This window comes from Pelophylax lessonae (genome assembly GCF_965119305.1).
Source record: "Pelophylax lessonae genome assembly, chromosome: 10".
Lineage (NCBI taxonomy): Eukaryota > Metazoa > Chordata > Amphibia > Anura > Ranidae > Pelophylax > Pelophylax lessonae.
The window spans coordinates 83,188,819-83,201,440 of NC_138777.1; the positions used below are offsets into that span (position 1 = coordinate 83,188,819).

Below are 12,622 nucleotides of genomic sequence, written 5' to 3' on the forward strand. Positions count from 1 at the left end.
TTCAATTTTCCTTCAGGGTTAATGTTGCTATTGCGGAAATGCCTGATTTGTATTTTGATTTGCGTATTCAGGTACAGTTCAGTCTCCTGTTTATCTCTCAAGAGGAAGTTGTGTAATATTTTGAATTGTTTAAAGGGACCCTGTTCCTTATAAAAATTGGTGTGAAGTGGAAACTTGATATTCTTTTTTATTTTTTAGAACAAAGTGGGAATTAATTAAAACAGTGGAAGTTAACTTAAGTCAACTTTAATGATATAGGGGCCCTCAAGAACCAATGATATTCCATGAATGTAACGCTACAAACAGCTGTCAGAGAGTGTAGACATGCAATAGGAGATGGTTAGGGATGAGCTTCGCGTTCGAGTCGAGCAAATGTGCCTCTTTGTGGGAAATGTGAGCGCCCGCCCCTTAATGCACTGTGCACATGCCACGCGTTATGTGATTGGCCAAAGCATGCACCCTGACCTCATGCTTTGGCCAATCAAATGATCTCTGCCATGATTGGACTAAAGGCAGGCTGCCTTTAGCCAATCATGGCTCAGGGGTCAAGTACACGCCCCGCACTACATAAAGGCTGCTTGCGCAGCCGCAGCGTGTAGTGTCATTGTGCGGGCGATGAGACAGGGAGAGGCACGCGTGTGAGGCAGGGAGAGAGTAGCTTTTTTTGAGTTTGTCAGGCAGTGCAGAGACATTGCTAGCAGTGTAGGGAGGGCGAGGAACGTGTGTCAGGCAAGGAGAAATGTCTTTCTTTACATCATATCAGACAGCGCATTGCCAGTGAGGGATTCATTCCTAGCAGTGTAGGGAGGGCCAGGTACGTTTGTCAGGCACGGAGAGATTTCTTTCTTTACATCATATCAGACAGCGCAGTGCCAGTGAGGGATTCATTCCTAGCAGTCTAGGGAGGGCCAGGAACGTGTTTAAGGCAGGGAGAGATTTCTTTCTTTACATCATATCAGACAGTGCAGCGCCAGTGAGTGATTCCTTCCTAGCAGTGTAGGGAGGGCCAGGAACGTGTGTCAGGCAGGGAGAGATTTCTTTCTTTCCATCATATCAGACAGTGCAGCACCAGTGAGTGATTCATTCCTAGCAGTGTAGGGATGGCCAGGTACGTGTGTCAGGCAGGAGAGATTTCTTTCTTTCCATCATATCAGACAGTGCAGCACCAGTGAGTGATTCATTCCTAGCAGTGTAGGGATGGCCAGGTACGTGTGTTAGGCAGGGAGAGATTTCTTTCTTTACATCATATCAGACAGTGCAGCGCCAGTGAGTGATTCATCCCTAGCAGTGTAGGGAGGGTCAGGCACGTGTTCCAGGCAAGGAGAGATTTCTTTCTTTACATCAGATATCATTGACAGTATTTTTCATCGATCAGTTGTGGAAAATTTTATAAGCATCACAGACCTATAGGATTATAGAACACGTTAGATATCAGTCAGAGTATTGTTCAGCGGTCAGTTGTGGAAAATTCTATAAGCATCACAGACCTATAGGATTATAGATTACATCAGATATCAGTCAGAGTATTGTTCATTGGTCAGTTGTGGAAAATTCTATAAGTATTAAAAGACCTATAGGATTATAGATCACAGCAGATAGCAGTCAGAGTATTGTTCATTGGTCAGTTGTGGAAACTTCTATAAGCATCACAGACCTATAGGACTATAGATCACATCAGATATCAGTCAGAGTATTGTTCATTGGTCAGTTGTGGAAAATTCTATAAGCATCACATACCTATAGGATTATAGATCACATCAGATATCAGTCAGAGTATTGTTCATTGGTCAGTTGTGGAAAATTCTATAAGCATCACAGACCTATAGGATTATAGATCACATCAGATATCAGTCAGAGTATTGTTCATTGGTCAGTTGTGGAAAATTCTATAAGCATCACATACCTATAGGATTATAGATCACATCAGATATCAGTCAGAGTATTGTTCATTGGTCAGTTGTGGAAAATACTATAAGCATCACAGTTCATCCATCTATAGGATTATAGATTACATCAGATATCAGTAAGAGTATTGTTCATCGGTCACTTGGGTACATCCTATAAGCAGCACAGATCATCTATAGGTCTATAGATTACATCATATCAGGTCATTGAGTATCTATTGGTCAGTTGCGTATACCCTATATTGATCTGTATCAACATCTTTCCGAAAGGCCGACGAAGGAGAGGCCGACGCTCACAGGCCACAAAAAGAGGGCAAGCAGCCTCTGTGTCCATTGTGAAAAGTGGTGGTCACAGTCGACATAGTGCATCCTCTGCAGGTGGGGCACGCCCGTCCTTTATTTCCGGTGCTGCCCGTGCTATTCAACCACAACATGTGGAAGAGTTGGTGGAGTGGATCAATAAGCCATCGTCATCATCCTCTTCCTCTGAAACCCACGCTCACAGTAATTTGCCTTCCACCGCAGCTGCCAAAGCGGGCCATTCCACAGGCTCCTTCTCCACAGCTACTCCTTCAGTCGCCTCATCATCATGCACGGAGGAGTCACCTGAACTATTTGATCATAGTGTCAGTGACATGCTGCTGGAGGATGTGCAGCAATTTGAAAGCTGCAATGTTGGTTCCCAGGTTGATGAAGGGAATAACGTGAGTCTAGAGAGAGGGGATGACATTGACAGACAAGAAACCAGCAGTCATGTTGCCACAGCTGAAGCAAATTGCCAAGTTTGCTACAGTGACAAGGAGGGAGGGGATGATGAGGCCACTGACTGTACTTGGGTGCCTGACAGGATAAAGATGGAGGAGGAGGAGGGGGAGGATGAGGAGGACACACAACTCCAATGAGGCAGAATGTGCTCCAGGGGCTGCCATAGCAGTAGCTAACCTATTGCGTCACAGCACAGAGCTCCACAGGTGCAGGTTGCTGCAAACTCCCCACGGACTCCCAAAAAGTTCATTAGTGTGGGCTTTTTTCAGCACATGTTCAGTAGACCACAGCGTTTCTGTTTGCAACATCTGTCTGAAGTGGATCAAGAACACCAGCTGCATGGGCACTACATGCTTGACAAGGCATATGATGACCTGCCATGCAGTCCATTGGCAACAGCACCTGAAAGAGCCACAAGATCAAAACAAGCATACTGTACCTTGCTCCTCATCTGTGATCTCTAACCCTATACCTAATGTCTTCTCAAATACCTGCATTGGGAGGGATGATGGTATAGCAATGAATGCACAGAGACTTGCACCCAATCTGCTAGCAGTACACCACCGCTTTATTTGAGCAGCAGGCAAATTTCACTAGTACCCAGTTGCTGAACCGTAGAAAGAAATATTGTCTCAGCCATCCACATGCTCAGCGTCTTAATGCTAGCTTGGCCAAATTGCTAGCATTACAGTCGCTGCCTTTTCAGCTGGTAAACTCGGCTCCCTTTCGCAAATTTGTGAAATGTGCTGCACCACAGTGGCAGGTCCCAAAAAGGCTTTTCTTTTCACGTAAAGGCCATTCTGGCTCTCTACCGTCATGTGGAAGGTAGTGTTTTGGCCTCGTTGGACAAAGCAGTCAGCAGGAAGGTGCACTCTTGGTCCAGCAGGCATGGACAGTGATGTTACATTTCTCCACTGGGTAACTCTGCTGGCAGCTGGGAAGGATGCAGGACAGGGTTCGGTGTTGCAGCTTGTTTTGCCACCATGCCTCCAAAAAGCTGGTGCTGGTTCTGCCACATCTGGCTACCCCACTACCTCCTACTCCTCCATGTCCTCTTCTGCTCAATTTTCCTCTGCAGCAGCAATGCTCCCTAAGCATTCAAGGGGCTACGCAAGCAGTCAGGCTTAAAGATGCCATGCTGTGCTTTAGCTGGTCTGTCTAGGGGATAGTAGTCACACCGGTGCAGAGATTCTGTCAGCTCTGCAGCGGCAGGCTCAGAGATGGTTGACGCCATAACAGCTTGAACCAGGAATGGTTGTATGCGACAATGGCACCAACCTTCTCTCCGCCCTCCGACAGGGACACATGACACATGTTCCATGCTTGGCACATGTTCTGAATCTTGTGGTGCAGTGTTTCTTGACCAGATATTCGGGCTTCCAAGATCTCCTGAGGCAGGCAAGAAAAGTCTTTGGCCATTTCCGCTGTTCGTTCAATGCCAGTGCTCGCTTATCTGTCATTCATGGGGAATCCAACCTGCCCATCAACCGCCTCATTTGTGACATGCCCACCAAGTGGAACTCAACGTTGGCAATGCTGCAGTAGGTGCACACGCAGAAGAGGGCCATCAAACGCAGAAGAGGGCCATCAATGAGTACCTGTGTAAGTATGGCACAAGAACAGGGTCAGGGGAGCTTGGCTTTTTTTTCGCCACACCAGTGGCTTTTGATTAAGGATGCATCATTCCTGCAGGGCCACAAAAGACACAGTAGGAAGAGGAGGAGGAGGATGAGGATTTCGGCAGCATGGTGGAAGAGGAAGAGCATAGCATACAGCATTCTTCAAGGGATGGTTTTGATTCCCCAGAAACCCCAGGAGTTGTACGTGGTTGGGGAGAGGTTGCTCCTGCTGACAATGTCATCCTTAGTGACCCAGATGACTCAGAAGCTCATGCCTCCTCCTACTTACTTTGCATGGGCTCCATGATTCTGCAAAGCCTGCGAAAGGACCCGAGGATTTGTGCTATCAAGGAGAGGGATAATTACTTGTTGGCAACCCTTCTTGATCCATGTTATAAGGGTAAAGTTGCAGAGCTCATCCTGCCTTCGCAGAGGGAGCAGTGGATGAAAAATCTTGAGGAGGCCTTGAAAAAAAAATTGTGTACCGCCTTTCCAGACACTGGGAGGTCAACATTCTCCAGACGTGTTTCTGAGGCATCATTCAGCCAAAGGAGGAGCGGTGAAGAAGGCGGCCGGCTGACCAATGCCTCAGCAGCACCCAGGGCTGTTAGGTTTAAGCAACCATCGCCAGCGTCTCCATCATATGGTGCATGATTATCTAGGTGCAAGAGCAGACCTGGAGACCTTTCCAGCTGCGCATCCACTGGCTTACTGGGTCTTGAGGATGAACCACTGGCCAGAACTTGCTCAATATGCAATGGAGCTACTGGGCTTTCCTGCTTCCAGCATGCTTTCTGAACGGACGTTCAGTGCTGCTGGAGGTTTTGTGACAGACAAAAGAGTGTGTATGTCCACAGACTCTGTTAACCAGCTGGCTTTCATCAAAATGAAACAGTCCTGGATAGAGATGGCCTTGCGGTTTGCAGCAAACTTTGCTAGTCCGCTGTTCGCCGAACATGCAAACATATGGCGATATTCGCTACTGCCATATTATTTTACATTGTGAAGAACTTTGACCCATGACACATCCATCAGGTGGTACAGGACAGCCAATTGAGACATTTCAGCACATGGACATACCCCTTACCTTATAAATAGACCTGATCTGGCTTGACATTTTACATTCTGTCTTTTGTCAGTGTAGTCAGAGAGGTTGCTGTGTGAAGCAGGGACAGACTGTTAGTGACACAAATCGCTAGCTAATAGGTCCACAAAGGACTGGTATAGGTGTACTATTGTTTGGTGTGCAATATATAGGGGTGTAATACACTTATAATATACTTTCTAATATAGAAAGCTTAGTATAGTGGATTTGTATTGTGCAGCATTGTGACTGGTGAGCGGTTCTGCAGCGATACTACAACTACAAAGAGTAACAAACGCAATTAGAAAAAAGTATTATAACTGGTTTGATAGGCTTGGTTCCACATTTCTGTCGATAGGGAGATTTGGAGGGTTGATTCCCAGTATCTCATATTGGAGTGCTTGTCTATGGTCATTGGCCTGGATAGGAGTTGATATAGGAAGGAGATTCCTTTACCATTGGTAGTAGAAGAAAGGTGAAATGAGAGCAGGTCCTTTGAGGTTTTTTAGATGTAGTGGTGAGCTTGGAAAGTATATGTCTTATCCTGAGGAAAATACAAAGGTCTTTACTTGATAAACCATAAGTGTTGGACAGTTGTTGGAAGTTTGTGAGGGTTTGGTCACAGAAAAGATCTCCAATGGACAATAATCCTGCCTTGGACCAGTGTTGAATGGTTAGATCCGGAGAGAGTAGTTGTAGAGACAGGAATGGTAGAAGCAAAAGTGCGTTGTGATGTATTCCAATATGCGTTTGGTGTATACTGATGTGGTAGCATTGATGATGGGCAGAAAAGAGCGGGGGGGGGCGAAAGTCCCCCCAGATATCTGCCAGTAGCAGGTGTGGGGCCAAGCCTAGTGCCGTAGTTTCAATTTGAAGCCAAGATGTGGTGGGGTTGGTTGGCCACCATTGCTTTGCTTGGTTTAGGAGTACTGCTTTGTAGTACTTCTTGATGTTGGGAGCACCCAGGCCCATAAAACCTGTAGGAGCGTTCAGAAGAGAGGCTTTTAGTCGGTGCCTGTGGGCTGCCCAAATAAAGGAGTTTATAGATTGTTGGATTTTGTCAAGGTTGGCTATAAGTAATGGGAGTGGTAAAGCCCTGAAGAAATAAAGGATGTGTGGGAGGAGGAACATAGCCTAACTATACGTCCAGCTCAAAATGTCCTCCCATTAACCATAGATGAGCTGACAGCATGGAGTTTCTGATGTAGAGCAGAGAGGTTTAGTTGCTCTACATCAGAAAGAGTTGAGGAGGGGGGATGTGAGCTGGATGCCTAGATATGTCAAATTTGAGGAGGGGGCCCAGGAGAAAGGAGGAAGTTTGGATATATCTGATTTAGTTGGCAGTGAGAGTGCTACTCCTATCATGGAGGATTTAGAATGGTTTATTTTGTAGAGGGAGATCTCACTAAAGTCAGTTTAGTTTGGGTTTGGCATAACGGGGGCAGAGCTTTCAGGGGTTCGGTGAGAGCAATTATGATGTCGTCAGCGTAGAGACCAATTTTGTGGTGTGTGTCTCCTACTTGTATACTGGTAATAAGGGGGTTAGATCGAATTGCGTTTGCTAGGGGTTCTGTGACTATTGTCACGTACCGCTGGAGATTGTGAACACGTCAGAAAGTACTCCTAACGTGCTTACTCTAGTGCTCAGTTTGGTATAAAGGGCCATTATTGCTTGTAATAGTTTGCCCTCTATACCAAATTTTTGTAAGATGGCTTCCAGATATCCAAAGTGGACTCTATCGAATGCCTTCTCTGCATCAAGTGAGATCAGCAGAGAAGGCGTTCAATGATGTTCGGTCCAGTGGATAAGGTCTACATACAAATAATTAAGTGCCATCTGAGGCTTGTCTACGGGGATAAATCCCACCTGATCAATATGTATCAGTTGGTTCAAATGCCTGGCCAAGCGAGTGGCAATTAATTTGGCGTATATTTTGAGGTCTGTGTTAACCACTTTACCGCTGCTCACTAGAGCTCTACTGCGGCAAAGTGGTTCGATAACATCTGGCGACGTAGACCTACGTTGCCAGACATTCCCCTCTCTCAGAGGCGCGCGCGCGCCCCTGGGGGCTCGCTCCCGCTGTATTCAGTCAAAGCGGGAGTCGGGCCAGGGGAGGAGCAGCGGCGATCGCCGCTGTTCTTCCCCGATCGTCGGGGAATCGAGTCTGGAAATCCGCCCGCTTGTGTAAACAAAGCGGGCGGATCTCCTAAGTTGACAGGCAGTGTCAGATTGCAGGGTTCAGCATAGCTGAACCTGCGATCTGTCCCTGTGTCACTCAGTCACCTCCCCCCACACATGTCAGTAAGCACCAGGCATACATTAACCCCTCCCTCTAGAATAAAATTAACCCCTTCCCTGCCAGTGTCATTTTTACAGTAACAGTGCATATTTATAGCACTGATTACTGTAGTAATGTCACTGGTACCCCTAAAAGTGTCAAAAATGTCAGTCAAGGGTCCGATCTGTCCGCCGCATTGTCGCAGTCCCGCAAAAAAAATCGCAGATCGCCGCCATTACTCGTTAACAAAAAAAACACCAAAAACGACAGAAATCTTTCCCTTAGTTAGTAAACGCAATAACTTTTGCGCAAACAAATCAAAATACGCTTATTGCGATTTTTTTTACCAAAAATATGTAGCAGAAAACAAATTGGCCTAAAATGATAAAAAATTTTGATTTTTACATTTTTTTGGGGGGGAATTTCATATAAAAAAATGTGAAAAATATTGTTATTTTTCAAAATTGTCGCTATTTTTTGTTTATAGCGCAAAAAGTAACTATTGCACAGGTGATAAAATACCACCAAAAGAAAGCTCTATTTGTGGGAAAAAAAGGACGTAAATTTCAGATGGGTACGGCGTTGCATGACCACGCAATTGTCAGTTAAAGTTGCACAGTGCCGAATCACAAAAACTGGCCCAGACGTAAGACAGCAAAATCCTCCGGTGGTAAAGTGGTTAAATAAGGAGATGGGGCGATAGTTAGCTGGGTCATGTGGGGATTTGCCTGCTTTGTGTATTGTGGTTATGATGGCTTCCAGGGATTCTGGTGGGATGTCTCTGGTCTCTAGGAATCTATTAAAGGACTCACAGAGATGGGGTGCCAGTTGGTTGCTGTAGAGTTTGTAGTAGTCATTGCTAAAACCATCTGGGCCTGGGGCCTTCTGTAGGGGAAGATCTTTAATAGCCGTGAGGACTTCTGGTATTGAGAAAGTTGAGCAAGTTCTGTGGCCTGGTAAGGGAGATCCATGGGAGAGAAAAAGTTCAGAATCTGTACGTGGTTGGGTTTAGGCTCCATTGGGGAAAGATTTAGGTTATAAAGTTTGGAGTAGAAAGAACTAAAGCAGTTGGCTATGTCTTTAGGGTTATGAAGCCTTTTACCTTGGGGGTCTAACATGTAGGGGATTTTAGTTTGTGCTGCTCTACGTTTGTACTGTTGTGCTAGCAATTTCCATGCCTTATTACCTTGAGAGTACCAACTGAGCTTCAGCCTTCTCAAGTAGAAATCGTAGTCATTTTGTAAGAATGAGCTCAATTCAGATCTGAGTTTGTGGAGTTCATTATGTGTGTTCTCTGATGGGTTTTGTTTGTTGCGCGTTTTGAGGATTCTTATATCGGTGAGAAATTTGGTCATGATAGCGCCGCCTTTCTTTTCTCCTTTGCTCCCATTCTTAATGAAGTGCCACTAATGACAGTTTTGTGAGCGTTCCACAAGATGGTAGGATTAGAGACTGAGCCAAAGTTAAGGTTGAAGAAATCTCTAATCGCAGAACCAACCTGCTCCCTGTTTTTCTATACCAGTAAGAAGGGAGGGATTTAATCTCAAAAGTTTGTGTGATTTGGCTGAGGATGATAAGACAAGCGTGATTGATGTTGGGGTATGGTCAGACCATGAGATCACACCAATTGTAGAAGTAGATATAGCTTGAAGGAGAATTTTAGAGGTCAGGAACAGGTCAATTCTGCAGTAGGATCTCTGAGAGTGTGAGTAGAAGGTAAAGTCCCTCTCTGTGCCGTATTGACATCTCCAGAGGTCATAGAGATCTTCTAAAGACATAAATGATGATAGGGCTGTTGACCTTTGTAGCAGAGGTGTTGACTCAAGTGTGTGATCTATTATCTCGTTAAAGTCTCCACACAGACCAATCTGGTCTTTGGGATAGTGTTGGATCTTTTGCCTAATAGCTTTATAGAAGGATATTTGGTGGGTGTTAGGGGCGTATATGTTCACTATTACTAGGGGTTTGTTATTGAAGGAGGCTGATAGGATTAGATACCTGCCTGATGGGTATTATTTTACATGTGCTACAGTAAGTGACACAGAAGAGCAGACTGCAATCATAACTCCTCTCACTTTCTTGTGAGCATGCGAGTGAAATATTTGTGGGTATGGTTTGTGGGTGCACTGAGGTGGGTTGCGGATGAAAAATGGGTTTCCTGAATGCATAGAAGATCAGCGCATTGGGCGATTGCTTCTCTCCATGGTAGGGAGCACTTAAATGGGCTATTTAAGCCCTTTGCATTCAGTGAAATAATTTTAAGCGTCATAGTTTCAGGCATGGATGATGTCAAAACGGCTCAGGTAAGTACACAAAACAGGTATTGAATATCAATTTAACAGATCAATCACAGTAACAGGTAACAAATAAAGATTTCACTTATTAGCAGTAAGTTGAGTAGAATGTAATCTACAGAGACTCTACTTATATGTTAGAGGTGGTACAGCTTTGTTTAATAAACCCTTCTAACAGGTACAACAATGCGTAAAGGAAAAAAAAAACAAGAAAAAACATTGGGTATGTTGTGTGCTTTGCACACTATAACAGGGGGTGGAGGACAGTCAAACAGCAAGGAGGTGGCTTCTCCATTATATTGAGTAGGGGTCTCCAGCAAAGAGAAAGAGATATTCAGAATCGAAGGTGTGCCAACCTGCATTTCCCTTAATGTTAATGGATATAAGGTTTAGGGTTTATTTCTTGGGGCCCAGGCAGCTGGGATCTTGGCAGTTGGTTTATTGTTGGGTGTTTTGAGTAGCGAGCTTGGTAAGATACCCCAACTATGTAGTTGTTTGATCCCATCTTTGGGAGTCAGGATAGAGATTTGTTGCCATTGATAGGTGACGACAGGCTTTGTCGGGAACCCCCATTTATAGGCAATTTTGTGTTTCATGAGGATCGAGGTGACCACATTGTGAATGATTTTCTAGCTTGAGCAGTGGCGGCTGAAATGTCGTTGTAGAGCGAGATTTTAATGAACGGTTCGGGCAGGGTATGCATTGTACGTGCTGCCCTCATGATGTGTTCTTTAGGGTGGAAAAAATGAATTCAGGCCAGGATATCCTTAGGCAGGGATTCAGGAAGATGCTGCGGTTTGTGGTTCCTATGGGCTCGATCTATGAGCAAGTCCTTTGCAGACAATGTCGGGAAAATTTTGCAGAAGAGCTGATGTAAATATGGGACAATCTCAGTCGGAAGAATGGCTAATGTTGTTCCACCTAGAGCGGTTCTCGAGTTCTGCGACTTTAAGGCGCAGTTGGTGTATGGCGTCAGTGTGTTCGTCCTGTATGTCAACCATAGTTTTATGAGCCGCAGTGGCTGTTGTTATATGTTGTTCAACATGATTAGTGCGCTCTTCTAAATAGTCAACTCTGTCATGAAGCTGGCTTATAGAGGCTCTGAATTCTCTGTGTAGATCACCCTGCAGGGAAAGGAGCATGGTTTTGATAGTGATTTCTGAGGCAGGGCTGTCTGTAGCAGCAAAAACTGCTAGTGGCTGTGAGGAGGCTGTCAGGCTGTATGTTACTAGCCTCAGCTCCATGCTGCTTCTTTACTGGTGGAGGCTTTATAGGAGAATGCTCAGGCTAGATGGCAGAGCGCTTACCCCTGTCAAAGGGAGAGGCTTCTGTGGCTGCTGGCTCTGACTCATCCATGTCTGAGGCTGCCTCTCTATTCCCCTCGGTCAGTTGTAGAGCACGCGGTGGAGGGGAGACCCTGTAATGGTCCGTGCCATCTTGTGTCTGCGGCTGTGTGGGCTTCATGTAGAAGTCTAGGAGCTTTGTGATCCCCTCAATTGGGATCATTGCCGGATCATGCTCCGGGAGATGTCGGGTGCATTGTGCCTCCGCCGTGGAGGAAATAGTGCTGCAATGTGGGGCTGGATGTAGCTGAGGAGAAGAGGAGCTCCTTGTTCAAGTGGCCATTTTCTTCTGCGGCCAGGCCACGCCCACCTCAGCAAAAACATTTTTACATGTTCTTGTTTCTATAAAAAATGCCACAGAAAAACAAATACAATGGTCCCCTGCGCTCAGGATAAACAAAATACAATATCCCTCAATATTATGTCTAATCGCAGACAAGTTGCAGCTACTTAAAGGTAAAACATTTTAGAAAAACACCATTAAATCTCAAAGAACATAACTGGTATTAGTAGCACAGACGAAATATGGTCCGGGCCAACAATAAAATTATCCCATGAAAACAACAAAGATTGCACAGATCTATTCTAGCTGATGGTCTGTGCAATCTTTGTGGTTTTGATAGGATAAATTTATTGTTACCCCGGACCATATTTCGTCTGCGCTACTAATACCAATTATGTTCTTTGATATTTAGTGGTATGTTCTTGTTGCTGATCTCCTGCCTTCGCTGAATATGTAATCCATCTTCTTCTTAACAGAGTGGCTCAGAAATAGCCTGATGATTTTCATATCAAACCCTTAATTCCCAGTGGTTTTCTGCTTGTAAGAATGTGGGTGCTATGCCTCATATTCCCTCAGCCACCAGTCTTGGTATGCCCCATCTGTAATTCTGTTCTCCAGAAAGCAGGGATGTATTTCCATCCCTGCTTACTGCAGCGGGCGGACCAGGATTTACAGACTGCATGCGCTGTACTGCCCATGGAGGTGGTGTCAAAGTAATGAAAGCCCCCCTGGGCTGCTCTGAAAGCCTGCATCCAAGGGAGTCTGTAACTCGGCTGCCTGTGAATTGGGGCCACATCGCAGCTGGCTTGGAATCCTCTGTTTGCTGTACCATGCGAAGACAAGCTTTCCAGTTCTGCTAGCCACTCCCCAATGTCCCTCAATAAAATCACTGGTTGCTAGGACTGGCCCGTGATGTAAATGCAAAGCCCCAGAATTCACAGCCAGGAGGCTATAACTTTCTTCTACCTAGCTACTCTACCTCCTCCATCTTCCGCCCTGCTCACAGTGACTAGGGATTCCGGAAGAGTCTAAAAGCTGTGAGTGAGTAGGG

General features: G+C 45.4%; 1 protein-coding gene across 1 annotated transcript in view; it reads left to right on the top strand.

The window, feature by feature from the left end:
- Positions 1-12,622, top strand: part of LOC309565958 (mucin-2-like) — a gene marked incomplete at its 3' end in the record, with an annotated part of 251,710 nt that overhangs the window by 34,216 nt on the left and 204,872 nt on the right. The window lies entirely within an intron of this gene.